At 30.2% G+C, this 20602-nt stretch overlaps 1 pseudogene across 1 annotated transcript; it reads left to right on the top strand.

The window, feature by feature from the left end:
* The first annotated feature begins 15741 nt into the window (after positions 1 to 15741).
* On the top strand, positions 15742 to 19827 carry LOC111281170 (uncharacterized; annotated as a pseudogene). The gene is made up of 9 exons (XR_002689094.2): positions 15742 to 15987; positions 16862 to 16924; positions 17016 to 17097; positions 17218 to 17264; positions 17393 to 17490; positions 17678 to 17720; positions 17966 to 18075; positions 18235 to 18304; positions 18651 to 19827. The product of XR_002689094.2 is annotated as an uncharacterized LOC111281170 (transcript).
* Positions 19828 to 20602: the final 775 nt, after the last annotated feature.

Below are 20602 nucleotides of genomic sequence, written 5' to 3'. Positions count from 1 at the left end.
TTTTGAAGAAATCAAAAATTTGTTGTCATGATTATTTAATTATTCATCTTGGGGCATTGCTATCCCAAATAGCCATCTCTATACACTTTTATTTTGTTCATTTACCACCATTTGTAATTTACTTTTTTTCCAAATAAATGATATTCATTTTATCCTATTTATGTTCTATTTTCAATATTTGCCTATCCCTTTTTTTATGCTTTGCCATGAATAGAAAAAGTGTATAATTTGCATCTCATATTTTGAAATTGGGATAATGATTAATAATTGAGTAATGTCATAGGAGATTGTATATTACCTTCAGAGAATTGAAAGGGATGAGGACCAAAGATAAAGTCCTTAGAGTGTGATAAAGTCATTGATTTTGAAAGCTCCCCTTAGGACAAAATAAGTGCTTATCCTGAGTAACAAACAATGGTTTGTAATCTCTTTATGAAAAGTGTGCAGAAATAAGAATGTAAAAGAAAGTTATTGGAACCTTAGTACCACAATTGAGATTTCATTTACATTATAGACAAGGCATGCATGTGCTTCATTACATTATCACTTGTTTTGATCTCGACTTAGTCTAGATCATTCGTCTGACTTGCAGTTTAACTTTGGTCACTCATTGTGATCTCAACTTTGTCCAAATCATCTTTCTGACCATGGTTCAACCATGGTCACCAATTTTCGACCTTGACTCTATCCAAGTCAGTTTTTCAAACTTGCGGTTCAATTCTGATTGTACGACCTCTACTCGATCCAAGTCAATTTTTTAGACTTATGGTTCAATCCAGGTCATTCGATTTCTACTCGATCCAGATCATTTTCTATACTTGATGTTCAATCCTAATTGTTCAACTTCGACTCAATCCAGATAAATTTTTTAGACTTGTGGTTCACTCATGATCGTTCGATCTGGACTTAGTCTAGATCATTTTTCAGACTTATGATTTAATCCTAATCATTCAACCTTGACCTGGTTTAGGTCATCTGTTTGACTCGCAGTTTGACCTCGATCACTCATTTTGATCTTGGCTTTGTCTAGATCATCTTTCTGTCCATGGTTTGACCACGATCACTCATCTTCGACCTCGACTAGGACCAGGTTATTTTTTTAGACTTTCAGTTCAATCTCGATCATTGGATCTTGGCTCAATCTAGATCATTTTTCAAACTTGTAATTTAATCTTGGTCATTCAACCTCGACCCGATCCATGTCATTTTTTAGACTTACGATTCAATCTCGATCATTTGATCTTAACCTACTCTAGATCATTTTTCATACTTATGATTTAATCCCAGTTGTTTGACCTCAACTCGATCCAGGTCAATTTTTTAGGCTTGCAGTTTAATCCCGATTGTTTAATCTTAGCTTAGTCCAGATTGTTTTTCAGACTTACAGTTCAATCCCAGTCGTTCGACCTTGATTCGATCTAGGTTAGTTTTTTTAACTCGCGATTCAATCCTGATCATTCAATCTCGGCTCTATCTAGATCACCTTTCTAATTCATGGTTCAATCTCAGTCATTTTTGCTTACTGATTTGACTCTTATTTTTGGGCCAGAATGGAGTGGATGTTTAGATCTTTGCATTATCCTTGTCTAACAGGGATGTATAAAGAGAAGGATAGCTATAGACACCCATCTATGTTCGAGGTCAATCAATTTCAATATTTTATGTATATTATTTTTATTACTAGTACTATTATTATTATTATTATTATTATTATTACTAGTACTATATTATTATAGTATAGTATACTATATTATATTATATTATATTATTATCAACTTTACTTTTATTTTTATTTTTACTTTTTTTTTCTTTTTTTTTTCTTGATCTGCAATCGTAATAAGGAAACAATATTTGCAATCCATTGAATCAAAGGGATTTTAATTTAGATTTCAATTCAAGGTTGAAATAAATCGAACAAGTTGACAAAATCTGAGGCCAAATATCATGGTGGACAGAATCTAATCTCAGGATTCAAGCATAGATTGGTTCTATCCGATTCTTAATTTTTCTACCAAAACAACCTATAAATTGGATACAATACTATAGAAAAAGACATTGTTGATTTTTGGGAGTAAAGACTTTGTGTCAAAATTCTAAGAAAAAAGTTTATGGGTTTTAGGGTTTTTGGGATTTCAATTTTGAAGTTTCTGAATTCAAGGTACTGGTGATTAAGAGGTATTTAGAATTCTAGTTTTTGGTCTGGATTGTTGGGATTGAGATTTTGGATTTCCATATTAAAGTTTAAATTTCTAGAAAAATCTAGGATTTTTCTAGAAAATTTTGGAAAATATAAGTTTTGGGGTTGAATGTTTGAATTTTTCAATGAGTTTTTAGGCGGAGTTTGAATTTTTCAACTAGATTTTAGTAACTATTTTTAGAAATCGATGAGTTGCCCATTTTTTTGTTGAATGTTCTTAGGTTTTTTAGAGAGAAAGCAGAGAAATTTTGGCTTAAATAGAGAAGCGCTTGGGTGGAATTGATGAAAAACTGAACCTTGCCTTTTTTATACTATCCAACATGATGTCATTTCTAAGTGCTCAGGATCTGTATGGACCTAAGTAGGATCTGCGCGTTGCCCATGGATCAACTCGACCGATCACAAGTTTTTTTTTTTTTTTTATCATTTTATATTTTAACTTTTTTATTTATATTTTTTTAATTTTTAGTAATTTATTATTTATTTTATTTTACTGATTTTTTTTATTTTTATTGGGCAATTTATTATTTATTAAATATTTTGTAAAAAATTCCTTATATTATTTTATTTTTGGCAAACAATATAAAAAAATGAAAACAAATCTTTCAAATAAAGTTATGGATCGTACTAAACTATTGAAAGATTTTTTATGAATTTAAATTTTACGAAATCTACAAATTATTGAAGAATTTCGTAAATCAATTTTTGAAAGAAAAATATTTTTAATAATGATTTTATATTTTATCCTATCAAACTATTGAAGGATTGCATCTTAAGTTAAATATTTCTAAACTATTAGAGGATTTAATGAGTTTTCTCAAAAATAAATATTTTAAATATTTTATAATAAAATCTCACCGAGCTATTAGGAGATCTACATTACAGTAAACCCTATAGGGGGAATTTACTAATTATTTTCTCATACAAAGATACATTAATAAATCCAACGATTGAGCATCTTTAAAGTGGGACACTAATCTCTATGAATGCTCATGAGATGAGAGAATTATCTTAAATTACTACCAAACTATTAGAGTAATTTTAAGATTAATTTTTAATATTAAATATATTCGATAAATTATAAATATGTTTAAGGCTTGGATAATTTGAAATCAAACTGGTACTATTTTTTGGATGGGCACTGTGGGGGTCCTATAACTTTTTTTACATGTAATCGTACTCCCAAACCTAAAATCTGATTTGATGAATCAGAATCTACTACTTAATGATACCTAAGTCAATATTGGGACTCTATTTTAAAAGGGACAAATTCAACCAAGTGACCAATCATACCTTCACAAAAAAAATTAATGGTGACTCCTAAAAATTATGTCTAGTGGTAAGTATATAGATTTATATGTTATGACTCACATATTCATTCTATCAAAGAAATCAACAGTTTTAAAGCTTTAAAGTCTATATCTTTGTATTTATTGTTTTCAAATCATATTTGTTGTTCATTCATCATTTTCCTGTACTTAAACTTAGCAAACACCTAGCCTTAGAGAGATTGTTCTATTGTTTGCAAAATTATCTTTGATATACAAAGGTGGAAGAGAACAAAAGGTGAGGTATCCTCTTGAGAGCTTTGTTGTGAGATTGGATAAAATACTACAAAGAGTAGAGGTTTCTATTTTAAACTTTAGAGAGAAAAAAATAGAGTTGTATGTTCAATTCAAGATTAGTGGTTAAAGTTTTGGTGTAGACAACCAATAAGAGAGGATACAGGTGCTTTGTGGAGAATGACCAAACCTCTATAAATCGTTGTATTTGATTTTTCTATCTTTATCTATTTATTTTTATTGTTGATTATATATACTTCTAGATTGTTGTCATTTGCATCTTATTTTGAAATTGATTTTAATTTTTCATTCAATTATTTTGAAATCATTATTTGAAAAAAACTTAGAAAAATCCAATTCACCTCTTCTCTTAAATCACCATTTCACCAAAATTGCTAACAATATTATTGTTGCATTTTATTTATTTTATTGTGTTTATTCTTTATTTTATAATGAGATAATTAACCAATTTCCTTGTTTTTTTTTTCTTTTTTTTGCATATTCATAAACATACATACAAATTGCATATTATTCCTACCTTAAAGTTATCTTCAACAAAAGCTTTTATGGAACCCACAAAACGTCAAGTTTGCACTTTGTTTGTGTTTTTCAAGTGTGAGTCACTTATTGATGTGAATGTGGAGTCAGAAAGGAAACAGCAAGAGGAAGGAGATTGTTTTTCATCTGGTTATATTTTTACCTTGCCTAAGGAGATTCGATTGCTTCTTAAACAGAATGATTTGAAAGACCTGGCAGACATATGAAATAACATGGTTCTTTCAAGACAATAAGTTTTTTGTCAAAAGTTTGGGCATATTGCACATCTATTATTGGTGAAAGTTGAAAATTCACTCAATAAGATTATGGTACAATTTTGGGATCTCTCCTTTCATTGCTTCATTTTTAATGAAGTTGATTTGGTGCCAACCATAGAAGAATATTCAATTATAGTAGGTATACATCCCTATTATCCAAATAAGGTATACGTGAAAAAGCAAAAACCAGGGTATCACAAAAAGTTAACCCATATTTTAGGGATAAAAAAAGAGCTCATAGATTCACATGTTCAAGAGAAAAAGGGCATAAAGGTATTCTATGAAAATTTATCTGGGATTTCATTGTCAAACACCATGATAATGACTAAGGAATGAATGTGTTTGCTTTAGCAATATATGGGATGGTGATCTTCCCTAAAGTCTTTGGCGATATTGAGATAGAGGTGGTGGATTTATTTGAATATATTAAAAGTGGATGTAATCCTTTACTGACGATATTGGCAAAAACTATCAGATCTTTGAATTTTTATAGATAAAATGATAAAGCATGTTTTTTAGGTTGCATACCACTATTTTATTTGTGGATGAAGAGCCATTTTAAAAGCAAGAAGAGTACTTTCTTTATTTGCTCAATCAAAATCCAACTAAAGAATTTTATTAGAGTGAATGGCCAGAAGCAAAGACCCAGAAAGAATGGAAGTATTTGCTACAGAAGCTCATAGTTTGTCAGGTGAAATGGTTAGTTCCATGGATGAATCTAGAACCCATGTTGTATTAATGTGAAAATGAAATAAAGGTTTCACTTTTAGATTTATGATGGTCAATAAGTTATGCACCGTTGATGGCGAAGAAACAGTATAAAGCTGAATAGTTTGTTCCTATAATACGCAAACTCAATCAATTTAACTATTTATATAAAGAACCTAAAACATTTCAAGAAATTTACAATATGATTAAAGCTTGAAAGAAGCCCAAGAGAGTGAGCCTTGAATCATTTGTTGATAAAATCACTCATAGATATTTAGTGTGGATAGCCAATAAGGGCAAGAAAGATGTGTCTAAATTTAAAGATCATTATCAGTTAGTGAATTAGGAGTTGGATGAGGTACCTTTAAAGTTAGACTTTGCAAAGAAAGAATTTGAAGTTGAGAAAGATAAAATGAAATAAGAGATTCTAAGGCTTCAAGAAAAAAAGATACAATGGAAAGATAAAGCAACAAAGTTAGAAATCCAAATCCATTAGATTTCTAAGAAATGTAATACGATAGTTAAGGATTTGGCTAAGCTTCATCAACAACACAAGAGATTAGAGCTGAGAGCAAGGTTTAAAATGTTGTTAGAGAGCATAACAATGCCTTTAAAGAATTGATGGAGCTACGACAAAAGCATAAAATACTACACATACAAGTGAAGGTAAAAAAAATAAACATCATTGATCTGACTTGTGAGAATGAAAAAATTGAAAAGAGAATATTCCTAAATGGAAGATGATTATGTGGAAGTTCAACAAGAAAATGAGATGCTTAAACGGTATATCCAGACACTAAAACAGTAATTGAATAAGCAAAGAGAATATATTATGGCACTCCCAAAAAGAGCATAGAGAGTTATCTTATCAAATATGGTTTGACAAAAGAGAAAGGTTGAGAAGGCAAAGGTATATAAAGCATCTTGCAACTCAGATAAACAAGACAGTGATTAAGGCAGGAAAAATGATGGAAAAGGCTGAAACATTGAAAACTTTGGTCACACCGACAGAAAAGCATGGGCAGCGACTGTTAAGCTTCATTGAAGAAGGCAAAGATTAGTATGAGCAAATTAAGCATTTTTACAAGTGAAAAATATTAGACTTGATGTAAAATAGACTTTTGTGGAATAAATAAAAATTCATTTTTGTTGAAATCTTAAAAGGCAAAAATATTTTTTTCTTTTTTTTCATGCATTGCATTCCTTCATTCATAATTAATTCTTAATCATGTTAGTCCATAATAAGATCACAAATTTTAGATTATGGTACATAAGGTTTAAGGATAGCTCAACATTAGTATAATACCTGAGCTCAAGCAAGGAAAATGAAACAAGACAATACAAGCTGTGTTAAAAGGTTGGAAAAAGCTCAGGAGAAAATCAAGAAAGAACTGAGTAAGATCCTTGAAGCTTTAGGTAAGCTAAACAAAGGAAAAATAGTAGAGGAAGATGTTTCACACAAATTCATTGACCCATCAAATCCTTTGAGCTATGGCTCGTACCAGGTCGAATTCACTCAAATATTCTTGCCACAACAACTTGCATTCTCAAGCTATAATTATTCGGGAATGCCACTTATGTTCAGCCAAGGAAATGTTCAGAATTACATTAATTTTGCTTTCATTGAAAAGGTAGTTGAACCAATCCAAGTTTCTAATATGGATGAATTAAAAGAAATACTGAAGTTGAAAGTGGCTGAAGACTTTAAAGCTGATCATGTGATGAATATGCTTGAAAAGAGGTTGTGAGCTATAGAAAGCATCGATTTTTATAAGTCTATGCATGCCATTGGGCTTTGTTTGGTACCAAATGTGGTGATACTCCCAAAGTTTAAAGTGTCAGAGTTTGAGAAGTATGATGGTACTAAGTGCCCTATCACCTATGTCACAATGTATTGTCATAAAATAGTAACTCTCGCTAGCAACGAAAAGCTATTTATGCATGTTTTTTAAGATAGTCTAACAAAGTTTGCTATAGGATAGTATATCCCATTAGACATGACTCGTATTTGAACATAGAAGGACTTGACCCGCTCATTTATCAATCAATATCGCCATATTATAGACATGGCTCCTGATTTCCTTTCTCTATAAAGTATGAAAAAAAATTAAATCCTTTAAGGGGGTATGCTCAAAGATAGCGAGATACAACTACTTAGGTCTAGCCGTCACTGATAGAAAAAAAATATTTCTGCTTGTGAGTACTCTGAAGTCGCCTTACTATAAAATATGATAGGAAATACAACTAAAAACTTTGTTAATATAGTGATCTTGGGTAAGATCATTGAATATACCATAAACAATGGCAAACTTGAAAGAGGAGAACTTCAATAGCTAAGAGGGTACTTAAGAAAAAGAAGAGTAAAACTCAAGCTGTGAGTTTCGAAGAGCAACAATTTAAAAATTACACCCCTTATCCATAACCTATCTACCCCACATACTATTCTACCATAAATAATGCATCAATTTCCCTATACTAATTAATGCCTTAATCTATTTATCCACATACTTATCAACCATCATTCCAATCATTTACCAGCACTTACTACCTTAGTACTACTTTTGTAGCAAGACCTTCCGTATGCCTATCCAACTCTATAAGTGGTTTAAAGAAACCATAAAATAATAAAGAAAAACCCACTTTTGACCTTATTTCCATGACTTATATAGAGTTGTACCAAGAACTCTACAATAATCATTTAATTGTCCCTCTCCGTATAAAATCACTTGAACCCTTAAATCCTAAATGGTATGATCCCGTTGCTCATTGTGATTACCATTACGAAATCGTAAGCTATTCTACCAAAAATTACACCACTTTGAAATACAAGGTGCAAGGTCTAATCAAATAAGGGCTGGTTAATTTTGATACTAGTGAAAAAACAACACCCAATGTTAGTGGCAATTTATTGCCAAATCATACAGTCAATGTTTTGAATAAGGACAAAGGGCACATGAAGAGAAGAGTGAAAAAGATCAAGATGCCACTTAATCAACTATATTATGCCTTATATGAGGTCGGGATGGTACAATCAGTAAACCCATACACCTATCATAGAAGATGTGTTGCAAATTAGAAGTACAAGTACCATAGTGGGACTCTAGGTCATTTTGTTGAGACCTGTACACAATTTAATAAAAAAGTATAAAAGTTGATTGATTCATACTAGATTTAGCTATACAAGAAAGAAGAAGCCTCAAAAGATGCAAAAATTTCTATGAATGACAAATCAAAATAGGTACCAAAGCTAATAATTATGTAATCCAACGAGAAGTTAAACTCAGTCATAGATAAACTTATTCCAAAACCAGTGACTTTTAAAGTCCTAAGTCCATTTTCCTACAAAAATGAAAAGGTTATACCATTGAGGTATGTTTGTGAAATGATAATCGAGGGGCATGAGAAGATCGCGCCTAAGCTAGATGTCGTTAATATGACTAATGTAGAGGGTATGACCAAAAATAAAAGATGTTACACTCTAAAGATGCTAAAAAAAATAAAAAAAATAAAAAGATGATAACGGTAAACTAATCTCAAAAAAGGACAACCTAAAGCCTGTGTCTAAAAAAGAAGTTTACGAGTTCTTAAAGCTAGTAAAGCATAGCGAGTATTCTATGGTCAAGCAATTGAACAAGATATCAGCTAAAATTTCTTTATTGTCACTACTGTTAAATTCAGAACCACACCACAGCACCTTGTTAAGGGTGTTAAATCGGGCTTATATGACACATAATGTATCTATGAAATATGTGAACCATCTAATAGAGAACTTAATGATACCTCACTATATAGCCTTCAGTGACGATAAGATTTCACCCGAAGAAAAAAAAATACAAAAACTTTGCATATCATAGTTAAATGCAAGAATCATATTATAGTCTAAGTCTTTATTGACAATGGTTCAACTATTAATATTATGCCCATATCTACTATAGTGAGATTACTCATTGATATATCCTATATCAAAAGCAATCATATGGTGGTCTGAGCATTTAATGAGACTAGGCATAAAGTGTTGGGAGATATTGAAATGCCTATACAAATCGAACCTTGCATCTTTAATATAAAATTCTAAGTTATGAATATTTCTCCATCTTACAGTTATTTACAAGGTAGGCTATAGATTCACATGATAGGTATTATTTTTTTCTCTTTACATCAAAAAGTCAAATTCAATGTGAAAGATCAATTGGTGATTATGGTTGGAAAAGAAGACTTGCTAGTGACTCAGCTTATGAATGCTCCATATGTAGAAGTGGTAGAGGAATCACTATAGTGTTTTTATCAATCCTTCAAGCTTGTTAATACTGTGGGTGAAGGGTTTAAGTTATATCAATCAAATTTTTCTATGATCATGGTCAGTTATATTGTTAATAAAGATTGGTTTGTAAGGAATTAATGAGCCTTCGACAATAATAAACAATAGTGACAAATTAGGCCTGGGATTTGAATTTGAAGAATGTGAAATGAAAAAGATGCAAGATAATAGGAGAGAAAAAAGAATAGCAAGAAATATGTTCATTATCGTACCACATTTGTATGAGACTTTTGGACTAAATGGATAGAGGAAAATGTCAAAAATAAGCTGACCATAGAAAAAGCTTTCATTAAGATATCCAACCAGATGATAGAAAAGGAATTTCAGAAAGAAGAGGTGTTGTTCATTCATGTTTACTAGACTTTAAACTTACAAATTGGAACGTCATCAAGTTACCTGTTATCATTGATACCCTTCCAATGTAATTACAATTCTCAATTGCTTATGCCCAAAAGCATTAGGATAATATTTTATGTACGGGCCTCTTATTAATTATTATTTTAATAAAAGCATAAGGTTATGCATATTCATTCATTTCTCCTATTCAATTTCCATTTTTCTTTTTTAGTCAAAGCATTTTACCTATATACAAATGAGCACATGATGGTGAGACAAATTATGAGAACTTGATATTACTGGTTAATAATAAAAGTTGATTATATCAATTATGCTTAAAAGTGTTATAAATATCAAATTTATGCTAACAAGATACATGTCTTTTTTACTACTTTACATGTTTTAACCCCATATTGGCTGTTCTTTATGTAGGATATGGATGCCATTGGGTCTATTACTCCAAAAGCATCAAATGGGAATATATTCATTTTCATGATGATTGATTATTTTACAAAATGAGTTGAGGCAGTTACTTATGCAAGTGTAACACGATCAGTAATCTGTAAGTTTATCAAAAGAGAAATAATCTACAAATGTGAACTCTTCGAGAGGATTATCTTAGATAATGCTAAGAATTTAAATAGCAAGATGATGCAAGAACTATATGCTCAATTCAAAATTAAACACCATAATTCAGTACCATATCATTCAAAGATGAACAGAGTAATAGAAGCTGCGATTAAGAACATCAAAAAGATTTTAGAGAAAATGACAAAGATGTATAAAGATTGGCATGAGAACTTACCTTTTTCTTTACATGCTTATCAAACATTAGTACACACCCTTACTAGGGCAACTCTTTTTTTCTTGGTTTATGAGATGAAAATTGTATTGCTAATAAAAGTGAAAATCCTACCTCTGAGGGTTTTACAAGAAGTGGGGATTAGAAAAAACTGAATGGGTTCGAGAGCATTATGAGCAACTAAATTTCATTAAAGAAAAGAGATTGACAGCACTATGTCATGATCAACTATACAAAAAAAACATGATGAAAGCTCATGATCATCAATTCTGAAAAAGAGAGTTAATGCTGAAAAAAATCTCTTGAATCAGCATGATAGTAAGAAAAAGTGAACTTTAAATTGAGAGGGGCTGTATGTAGTAAAAAAAACTTTTTTAGGTAAAGCATTAATCTTAACAAAAATGAATGGAGATGATTTTTTTAATCTCATAAATTCTGATGCTGTGAAGAAGTATTTTGCTTAAAAAAAGAAAAAAAATATTCAAATCAAAATTTTGAAAGGGTGATTTGGACTAAATAGGAGTTTATCTAAGTTGAAAATCTGAAAATGCGACTTGGATAAGGTGAGTATAGCATTGTTTAAGGATCACAAATTCCAAAATAAAAACAAGTATACTTCAAGAAATTCTAAAGTGTTAAGGGCATGGTATGATTGAATCTTTGGAAAGAATATGAAATTTGTTACCATGATTATCTGAATATTTATCTTGAGGCATTGTTGTCCCAAACAACAATCCTTGTTTACCTTTACCATATCCAATTGACAGAATTGTCCAAAATAGTCATCATTTGTAACCTGATTTTTTTTTTAAATAAAAATGTTCATTATTTATATCTCACTTTCAATATATGCCTTTTCTTTTTAAATGCTTTGCAATGAATTAGAGAAATGCATGATTTGCATCTTATATGTCATAAACTTGGAATAATGATTGGTAATTAATTAATATCATGGAAGATTATGTATTACTTCGAAAGAGGTGAAATGTATGCAAGGCAGAGATGAAACTTTCAAAGCCTAGTACAAACTTTGATTTCAAAAAATGAATGCTAATTTTGAGAATAGAGTTGATTTTATTCCTATTCTTGGAAACTTGAAAAGTTTGAACTTAAAAAAAAAAAGTCTTGAAAATCTGTGTACCACAATTGATCATTCATTTACATACATGCTTGCATACATGGATATTCATTCCATATAGTAACATCCCAAATCCAACATAAAGAAAACGAATGCAAAAATTTTGATCGTGATGGAGAAGGAATCTCTGAGGTAAGCTTTTCTAAATCCTCGAACATTGCCTCTAGTTAGAGAATTATTTTAAAGTTGTTTAGCCTCTATTTAGAAGAGCTCATTTTTATTTTAAAATTGTTTAGCCTTTACTCAAAGAAGCTCGTTTCATATTTTAAAGTTATTTAGCCTCTGTTCAAAAAAGTTCATTCCCTATTTTAAAGTTGTTTAGCCTCTGTTTAGAGGAGCCCATTCCTATTTTAAAGTTGTTTAGCCTTTAAATAGAAGAGCCTATTTCATATTTTAAAGTTATTTAGCCTTTATTTAGAGGATCCTGTCTCTCTTTTAATTTCGTTTGCCTCTGTTTAGAGGATCCCTGAGTTGAACCACACATAATGGTTGTCTATATCTTTGCGCAATTCCTGTTCCATAAAAAATGCACAAAAATGGGCAACTATAGACACCTTATTTTGTTTAAGAATTTTTTTGAAATCGAAAACAGACTTCAGTCGTAAATTAGACTCGTTTAGTAAACTTTGAGCCCAATTGAAGATTTTTATGTTAATCTAATTTATTTTATTTATTTTTTAAATTTTATTTATTTAAAAAAAATGAAAGAAAATCAAATTCAACCAAGGTATCTAGAAATCTCGTAAAGAAAATATTCTTTTTGGGATTCATCTGGGCAAATTGGAAATCATAATCAATTAGTAAGCATTGACCTCCATTAAACAAGATTAAATCTCAGGATTTCAGGACTGATTAGGATTGAATCTATTCAAAGATAAATTTGATCAATTTCTAAAAATTCTGTTGAAAACGCCTATAAATAGTGCCCAAAAATCACATCAAAAGGAGAATGACACAATTAACTTTAACGAAAAGATTTTGGGTTTTAATTCTAGGTAATGGTTCTTAGTATGAGGGAGATCAATTTTTAATTAGAATTTGTTTCCGGGTTTCTTGAAATCTCAATGTTGAAAGTGAGGCTCTTTTAGAGTTTTGTCTTTTGGATTTGTGGATTACTGGAATTTGGGAATATTGACTTGGATTTTATTTTGATTTTTAGGTTTTAAAGCTTTTTAGGTTTTTGGAATTCATGTTTGAAAATCTACTAGGAAGTTTTTTTTTTTTTTTGGTTGGAATTAAATGTTTAGATTTAGGTTATTTTCTAGAAATCCAAGTTAAAATTTAGGTTTTTCTGGGAAAATTTTTTTTTTTTTTTGAAAAAAAAATTAGGTTTTTTGGGTTAATCATGACTTTTTTTATTGGACTTTAAAGATTTCGATAATATTCACGGTGGTCGAATGATCTTAAATGGTGATTTCTGGGTCTATTTGAAACTTTCAATAGTCAGTTGAATTTTTCAATGTCAGAATCTAGAGTTTGTTGGCTAGTGTTCTTAGTTTTTTTGTGGACTTAGAAAGAGGTTGGAGAAAATTTTTCTAGAGAGAGAAAAAGCCCAGACCTTCTGAAGGAAAAGCCAAATTTTTGGTTTATATACACGATCAAAACGACGTTGTTTTTAGCTAAGTCAGGATCCAATTGACCCACATGGGATCCATGCACCATTGGCTTGCATAACCCGATCGATTCTGCAGGTAATTCCTTTTCTTTTTTAATTTATTTTTTGTTTTCATTTTTATTTCATTTTATTTTTTTTAGATCTTTTATTATTATTATTATTATTATTATTGTTATTATCATCATCATCATTTCATTCAGTACTTTAAATTGAGCAAATTTTGTTTTTTTTACTTATTTATTTGTTTATTTTTTAAAAAAAATATCTTTATTTTAATCATTTGTTTATTAAAAAATGACCAACAATATTTTAAATTAGATTCATAAATCTTACTAAATTACTAGAATATTTTTCATGGATTTAAATTTTTTATGAATTTTACCGAACATTGGAGAATCTCATAAATTAATTTTTACTAATAAAATATTTTGTTTTAATTCTACTAAATTATTGAAGGATTTGTATCTTAAATTAAAATTTATCAAATTATTGAAAGATTTAATATATTTTTTAAAAATGAATTTACAAGAAAATTTCACTAAACTATTGAAACATTTATATCAAAGTAAATTTTACTAAATTATTGAAAGATTTTATTAATTATTTTTTTAAATAAAAATATATTAGCAAATCTAACGATGAAACCTCTTTAAAGTAAGATGTTAGTCTTCATAAATACTCTTAAGATGAGAAAATTATCTTAAATTACTACCGAACTATTGGAGTAATTTTAAGATTAATTTTTAATAATTAAATTATTTGATAAATTTACAAAGAGACTTTATGGTTTGGATAATTTGAAATTAAATCGGTACAATCTTTTGGATGGCACTGTGAGGGTAAAATAACTTTTCTCACACGTAATCATACTCTCGAACTTAAAATCTAGTTTTATATGTTAAAATTTACTATTTAAATATACTTAAATCAAACTTGAAACTTTTTTTTAAATATGATAGATTCAGTCATGTGACTAGTCGTATCTCAATAAAAAATATTTATAATGACTCTTAAAATTTATGTTTAACATTATAACCACGGACCTATATATTATGATAAATATATATTTTATTTTTTTAATTTTTTAAATATATATCATCTAAATTTAAAAACTTTACTTATTATAAATGAAATAATTTGTCCAAAAGAAATATACGAACTATTTTTTGGCCAATATAAAATAGTTTATGTAGAAATTCTGCAGACACTTGGAAAAGTAAGGATTTAGTCCTTTACTCCTATTTAGTTCGGAAAAACCCCTAACCGGAGGCCTTCGATTGCCGATTCGCCGTTAATCTCCATCAGCTACGATTTGTTAAGGACAAGAAGAAACTGGATATTTTGATAAATTCACAATTAAAAAGAAAATGAGTGGAAAAAAGGGAAAACAGAAATTGAGCTTTCTTCCACTCTTCTGTCTAAGCAAATTGTGTTAATTTTGTTTCGATGTTATTTGTATCAATAGATATATTTTAATTATATCAAAAAATAATAAATATATTGGATTTGATATCAGGTTATATTGATTGTTTTTATTTGTTTTGGTTAATCATTTTTATTTGTTTTGGTTAATTTCAATAAATTTCGATAATTAATTTATTTTTATTGATATGTGAATATGACATAAGTTTTATAATTTTTATTTTTTTATAATTTAATTATTTTTAATTTAATAAAAATAAAATTAATTAACATATAACTTTTAAATTTTAAATTTTTTTAATTTTTTATTGTAACTTTTATTGTATTATATTTTTTAAAATTAAAATTATAAATATTTTAATATCTTTCAAAAAAATAATTATGTTTTCTTTTTAAAATTTAATAATCATAAAATTAAAATTATTTTTTTCAACATTTTGTTTTTATCTTAATATATAAATAAAAAAACTCATTTAGATATCATATAATTATATTGTATATTTATTTTATTTAAAATATATGATATATTGATTATATTATTTTTAAAATTTTTAAATTTATTTATTTAATTTTGTTGATATAACATTAGTATTATTATTATTATTATATATAAATTGATATATATTTATAAATATATTTTTACTAAATCAAAAAATCGAAATAATATACAAACAACCGATACCTACGGTAGTGTATTAATAACTTTGCTGTAAACCCCTCTATCTCTACTAACTGTTTTCACCGCCGCCGGCGATAACCGCCTCTAAGCTATCTCTAATTAGAGCTGTCCATCAGTCTCTCGTAAGAGGCCTACACAAAAAGAAACCAATGGGGCGGCCACCATACGAATACGATCCCTATTACCTTCAACCTGACCAAGACCGAAACTTGATCAACACGCTCTTCGTTCCGGGCCTCCCGGAGGACGTCAAGGCGCGTGTGATCACAACCTTTCTCGGCGGCGCGCCGACTTCGACTCTTTCCAGCTCAAGTACACTGGCCGTGGCAACCAGATACATAACCTTGAATTTTGGCAAATCCTTTTACTTGCTGTTTGGTTTCCGAGAAAAATTCGTTCATTCATTCCTAGCGAGAAATTGCAATGAGGACTCGTAGCTTAGTTTATTCTCTCTGTTTTATAACTTCTATTTTAAGGAATTATGAAAACAATTTGAATTTAGAAACAGTTGAATTAAATTTTATTTAGGTAAAAATTTTATAAGCAATGTGAGTTTTAATTCTCCTATTTCTAACTTTTTTTTTACAGATGTACATTTGGATTTAAAAGCAATACCTTTGGACAATTAAAAGGAAAAAAATATTTTGTCAATAACTAAAAGAAAAAATATATAAAAAAAATATTTTGTCAATAACAACAATTGCTGTCTTACTTTTTATGTGAACTGTTCTGTTTGAGTTGATGTTAAATTTTAACTATTTGCTCATCTTTTAGCTATTTTGAGAAAGAAAAAATGACTTTTTACAACAACGATAACAAACTAAGCCTTGTATCCGAAACCATGGAGTCCACCATGAAAGGCAAAATAAAAGAATCATGTTAGATTATAGTTCGTAGTTTTGAATCTTCTTGTACTACTCGTTTCTATCAAGAACAATATTTTCATTTACTTCTTTACCTTTCATATAATTTCTTATGACTTCTTTATCGTTATCTAATGGTAGTATTGGCCACTTTTTTATATTTGTATTTCTGCATTTTGTTTTATGATCATATTATTGTTCAACACTTCTTCTAGGGTTCTTTCACAAAAGAAAACTACTAGAAAACAATAACAGAAAGGGGGAAATATGTAAGTTGCTGCCCTTTTAATATACTCTTTGACGCGTATTGTTTGATAATCTAAGCAGAAGTTTATTGTTTTTGCACTTTTAAGACAAATAATATTTGGAAAAGCAATGTAATGGGGGCTGCATCTCATGAATACAGGTTGTTGCATTTGCTACTTTCCTCAATCATCAATCCATGCTTGCAGCAATGCATGCATTAAATGTGAGTATTATTGAGTAACAAGAATTCTTGAAACTTTTGGAGATTCCTGTGAATTTTTATTCTGTTCATTCTTTTGATTGACCATGTTTAGGGTGTAAAGTTTGATCCTCAATTGGGATCTGTTCTGCTTATTGAACTAGCGAGATCAAACTCAAGGAGAAAACAGGAACCTGGTAGATAATGTCTTAAGTTGTTCTATTGATTGAAACTTTAATGCTGTTCATCTCCAAAACTATTATAGTATGCTCAACTTTTCCTTGCTCAGGCACTGGTTCTTATGTTGTTACTGATAGAAGAACTAAGGCCTTTGCTAATACCCAAGAAACATCAAATGAAGATAGTAAGCTCATAAAATCCTCTCGACCTTTTCCCTTGTGGTTTAGAAAGAATAAAAAGTGCATATCTACCATTCTACAGGAGGGAGACTCTGCATCCTCAACATGATCCCTTATCACCTACGCATACTAGTATGATTTTCCATATTCAGGAGGCAGCAACACTGAAGAACCATCTGCGTCCAACAGTGCTGATTCTTCAAACAAAGATGATTTGAAAACTGTAAAGAGGTTGAAAACTCTGAAGATGCGTTATTTTTTTAGTTAAAAGTCTAATATTTTAAGCTTCTATATGTCAAGCCTAAACAGTGAGAAAAGCTTTGTATTACAAGTAAAAAATGAAGAATCACTTATTTAATTAACCCTGTCAGTTTCCTATTGCATTACTAATATTACCTTATTGTCTAGTAATTTGCAGTGAGGCAGTACTGGATCCAGAAAATGCTGTAGTGGCTGCAAATGTAAGTAGAAACCACTTTATTCTGCTTCCCATCATAATATGAGCATTTGATAAAGGTTGTCTCAATTGTAAGTAGAAACCACTTTTATTCTGCAAATGTAATGTAGAGTTTGTCTCAATTTTACCAATGAAGGATAAAGGTTGTAAAGATCATGGTCTTTAAGACAAAATTCAAGAGGCACTTTCTTCTAAGTTATTTTTGTCAAAATATTTTGACCCTGCACTTAATTTTGATTGTTACTCCAGGAGCAGGTGTAAAGGCCTATTGATGAAGGTGTTCAACCATGCTCTACTTTGTTTATAACAAATCTAAGTCCAAATTGCAATGAAGATGAACTGAAGCAAGTTCTATCTCAGTGAGTTGTGGCGCTAATCATTATGTATTAATATATTCTGGTTGAAAAGAACAAAATGTTCGGTTTTTTATCTTTTCCCTCTAAGCATGTCTTTACCCCTAGTGTCTCTTTAAAATGTAGGGATAAGAAACTGGTTGATTCAATTCTTTCTGGTTGCAGGTATCCTGGATTCAGTATGGTCAAGATTTGGGCTAAAAGTCGAATGCCAGTTGCATTTGCTGATTTTGAGGTATGCAAACATAATGATGCAACATATAAGCCTTTGTTTTGTTAGATTTTTTAAATGACCCAAGAATCTTGTGATTAGTGGAATGCCAGTTGCATTTGCTGATTTTGAGGTATCCAAACATAATGATGCAACATATAGGCCTTTGTTAGATTTTTTAAATGACCAATGAATCTTTTGATTAATCACATAACCTATTCAATCTATATATCATTTTATTAGTGAAATTTCTATGAAAAGAGACTCCCATGACACCATATTTAGCTTTAGAAGAAGTAAACACTTTTTTTTCCTTTTGGGTGCGTATTTTTTCCCTATAAAATTCTCTCTTAATCTTTTTGCTGTTCAGGGAAGTGTAATCCTCATCAGTCAGTCACATCCTTTGAAGTTCCAGACTGTATGCCTTGATAGAACTTAAATACACCCTCCAATTCTTTTGCAAAGAAATATATCCAAAATTGGTTGGTTACTTAAGAAAATGGGTGTTCAAATGGAAAAGAAGAAATATGTGATAAATGCAGATGCTTATATTTCATGATACCTATAAATGATGAATTTAGCAATAAAGGTTACTTGGGTTTCTGTTTTATTAAAATCCTCACAGGACGATCACACACGATGTGGTGTCCTCGAGAATTTTATGATGATGCATCATTTCTTGTTATGCCACAGGCTAACTACATTCTAAGCATCCTGAATTATTTTACATGCGTCTCTAGAGGTTCGATCCCTCACCAACTGGTATTCTTTGTTGGGTCCATCAAGACCTAAGCTTGTTATGAAGATGGCAATATGTTGTTTCTATAGTCATCATGCAAATAAAATAATACATTGTCATGTTATTTTGAGTGCATGATCTCATTAACCTCTCTATGCACCACAACAAATAGAGGAAGCCATGAAAGTGAAGATGGGTCTTTGGAGCAGCTTGTTGCCTTAGACAAAGGCGGCATGCATATAGATTACATATAACTGGCCTAACTAGTTTTAAATATGCTTGTTTAGTAGTCTCGTTTTGTTATATCAAATTGATTCATTTTACTACGGAAAAGTGACTAATTTTTCTTGAAAAGGTGAAATAAATGGATCATAAAAGTTAGGCCACCAGTTTGAAAATAAGCCAAGAGGGCGTCAGAGTTTTGAACACCGACTAGAATACGTTGGTTATATGTCTGATCTATGGATTGCTTATGTTTGGTATTATCTTGATAGAGCAACCGATCCACACGCTGTTGAAATAGTATCGGATAGTATCGATGTCTTGACTCTACCACTAGAAGAGCTCGGAATTGAAGCCATCAGTTGCCAAAACCCTGGCACCTATTACCTGTCGCTGTGTTTAAAAGGTATCAGAGTGCAGTTTTGAATAGAGAGAAGAAATTTTGTTTTTGATTCTTGATTATTGAAGTTAGATAGGAAAAGTGAAAAGAGAGTTTTATTTTCGTGGATTTATTAGCTAGTTCCAGTTCTCAATCTTCTACTTCTAGATCTTCTTTTAGTTTGTCTTCTTACCCTTCTCCTGTACTTAAAAAGTCTTTTTCTTCTAAGTTAAAATTCTTGTATGAAGTATATAGATTATATTCTAGAAGAAAAGAAAACCAAACAAATAGTTCTTCCTCTTGTAAATCCTTATATAGCTTTCTCAAACTCTTCCACTTCTCTTATTAGATCTCTAAAAATCTTTTTAAAACCAAAATACCAAGCTCTAAAAGAGTATGTTCAAGCCACAAATTTTGACCAATGTATTCTTCCAACAGGAACTCAAGAGCACTTTGTTACTCTTTAGATCCCAAAAGAATTTTCTCAATAGTAGTCAGAACAAGGATACACTTATATCCACTTTGGTGCTATCAGATTAGCTTTGACCTTTCATGACAAAAATGGTATTCCTGTATGTTCCAAAATGGCCTTGTTAGATATAAAATTCAAAGAATACAAGCATGCAGTACTTGGTATAGTTGAGACAGCATTTAATGCAGGAATTATCTTTTTCACAATCTTTCCAAATTATAATACGTCTTTTCATGACACAACACTGTTAAATGCTTTGAAAGTTTAAGTACAGATTATAGGTACTGATATGAAAGAACTTCAAGCAACCTTTCACTGCCAGATGGCATATAGAGTTTAAGATCCTGCCATTAACTTCTCTTTCTCACTCTGGTGATGCTATCTTTGTAAAGATGGAAGCAGTAGACAAGAATCCTAGACATGTTCACATTTCAAAGTAAATCTCAAATGAGGTATTTGCCACACTATTCCCAAAGTCGTGGACGACAAGTTATCAAAAGATTTGGAAGC

Source organism: Durio zibethinus, chromosome 28 (assembly GCF_047325235.1).
Source record: "Durio zibethinus cultivar Kanyao isolate XHJ-2024 chromosome 28, ASM4732523v1, whole genome shotgun sequence".
NCBI classification, from domain to species: Eukaryota; Viridiplantae; Streptophyta; class Magnoliopsida; order Malvales; family Malvaceae; genus Durio; species Durio zibethinus.
This window is presented reverse-complemented; position numbering and strand designations above follow the sequence as displayed.